At 39.3% G+C, this 2,320-nt stretch overlaps 1 pseudogene; it reads right to left on the reverse strand.

Annotated features, from left to right (window-relative positions):
- Positions 1–449: 449 nt before the first annotated feature.
- LOC122704201 lies at positions 450–580 on the reverse strand (annotated as a pseudogene).
- Between the last annotated feature and the right edge of the window lie 1,740 nt (positions 581–2,320).

Raw genomic sequence — 2,320 nt, forward strand, 5'->3', positions numbered from 1 at the left:
CTGAGAATGGAGCGATGTGTATGTGCTATGTATGGAAAGAGAAAAAAGAGTTTTAGCAGTAGTTTACTTTGAGGAGAGAGACTAAGGGAAGGTGGGACAGTGGAAGCTTTTATTTGTTTTCCTTATACATTTCATTAAAAAAAAGTAAATTCCCTCATGCAGTTTTTAAATAAAATTAAAAAGCATAATCATAAACTCATGGATAATAAAGCAAAGGAGGGACTGGCCAACTGTAGGTGCTTAAATGGGGACCCGAGGAGAGAAGAAGAACAGGCAGGATAACCTGTGTATCTATGTCAGTAAGTGTATGTCAAGTGAAAGACAGGAAGATGAAGCAGAGAGAGCCTCTGAGGGATTCAAAGCATTAGAAAGGCTTGATCTGCTATTGCTGACTTTGAGGACAGAGAGGGCCATGAGGCAGGAAATGCCAGCAGCCTCTAGAAGCTGAGAATGAATTTCAGATGACAGCCAGCAGGGAAAAGGAAACTTCAGTCCTACAACCATGGGGAACTGAATTCTGCCAACAACCTGAATGACTTTGATACTACACTTGATCTTAGCCAAAAGGCCGAGAAGTGATCCTGAATGACTTTGGAAGTGGATTCTTCCCAGATAAGAGTCCACCCAGCCAACACTTTGATTTTGGCCTCATGAGACCCACAGCAGAGGAACCAATTGAACCCACTCAGACTTCTGACCTATAGCTGTCAGATCATTAAATGAGTGTTTTTGGCTTGCTTGTTTGTGAGTTTGGAGCAGAGAAAGGTTTATTAAAGGGCCACGCAAAGAGATGGGTGGCTCATACCCTAGAAGCCCTGAGCTCCCTGGAAGGTCTATATGGGTGTGGTTTTAAGGCACTGAGTTTGTGATAACTGTCACAGCAACAAGAGAAAACTAATATAGCCACAGGCTGACATGGAAAATAGAAGTGATTCTGTAGCCTATTGTATAAGGATGTCCTTGAAGACAATGCTCAATGGGTCAGGGGCTTCTGGGAGCAAGATGGAGACACATTAATAAAGAACACGGAGAGGTTCCACCTATTAATAGATAGGGGAGGTGGTGGGAAGGATGAGCATTTGTACTTCTAAGATAATTTGTCACTTCTAAGACTGATCTACTCTTCAAAGCTTCAGCCACATCCTTGTTAACCACCGACCCGGCAGTTTAAATCATGGGGTTAAGAGGACAAAACTACATGTGTGAGTGTGTGAGTGTGCATGTGTGTGTACCACACTGTCAGGGTTCCCTGAAGATATAGAGGACATCTGCAGGTACAGGTACAGAGAAGCTCCTCTTTGGCAGAATAAATTAGATCCCACCCACTTCTACTTTCTTTTCCAGGAGGATTTTACACAGGAAATTAGGTCTTTAGAAATTGTATGTAGGACTAAAGAAGTAGGTTCTGAATTGGGCCTTGAAAAATTCAGAAGTTATTCTCAATAGTTGATGTTAAAGGCAACTTGAAGCTGGTTCTGAAGCTCAGAGTTCAAAAACATACATTCAGGAATAAATTGCTGTTCAGGGATTAGAAAGCCAAATTCAAGAAGACTTTTGATACTGGACATGCTCCTGCCCCCAAATGTAACACTTTTATGACCTTGCTTTCCAGCAGACAAAATAGTCAAAAGAGAATAGAAAGATGGTATTGGGGTCAACCTCCCAAGACCCACGTCAGTGCCTCTAACTGTAAACAGGGTTTCGCACCCAGACCCAAGTTGCAGTGAATTCTGGGAAGTGTTGCTGTAACTTTCCAACCTCTCCAGATAGAAGGAAGGAAAAAAAAAGAAGGTGAGACAGTCTAAGCATAATAGCCACCCAAGTTGGCTTTTCTTGTTTTCCTCTCTCACATTTATATTTTGAGTGGTAAGCTGCTGCTGAGAGGTTTAAAAAAAGATTTTTTTTAATTGACATATAGTTGATATACAATGTTGCGTATATACAGCCAAGTGATTCAGTTATAAATATACATACAATCAATTATTTTTCAGATTCTTTTCTATAATAGGTTATTATAAGATGTTGAATATAGTTCCTTGTGCTATACAGTAGATCCATAATAAAAATTTTGATTAAAATGTTTTAATGGCTCGTTTCCAAAGTTTACATGAATCTCATATTTACAGAACAGTTTGCATCCAAGGTTTTTGGGTAGTACAAACATCAGTATAGCCAGAAGTCAACTCATTTAACTTCAGCAAAGTTAAAAGTTAACAGAAGTTAACTCATTTTACTTATGTGTTAACAACAAATTAGCATTTGTAAGGTACAATATTCCTGAACAGATATAAACACTTTCGTGGAATTATTTTGTTTTTAA

The sequence above is a fragment of the Cervus elaphus genome, chromosome 11 (assembly GCF_910594005.1).
Source record: "Cervus elaphus chromosome 11, mCerEla1.1, whole genome shotgun sequence".
Lineage (NCBI taxonomy): Eukaryota > Metazoa > Chordata > Mammalia > Artiodactyla > Cervidae > Cervus > Cervus elaphus.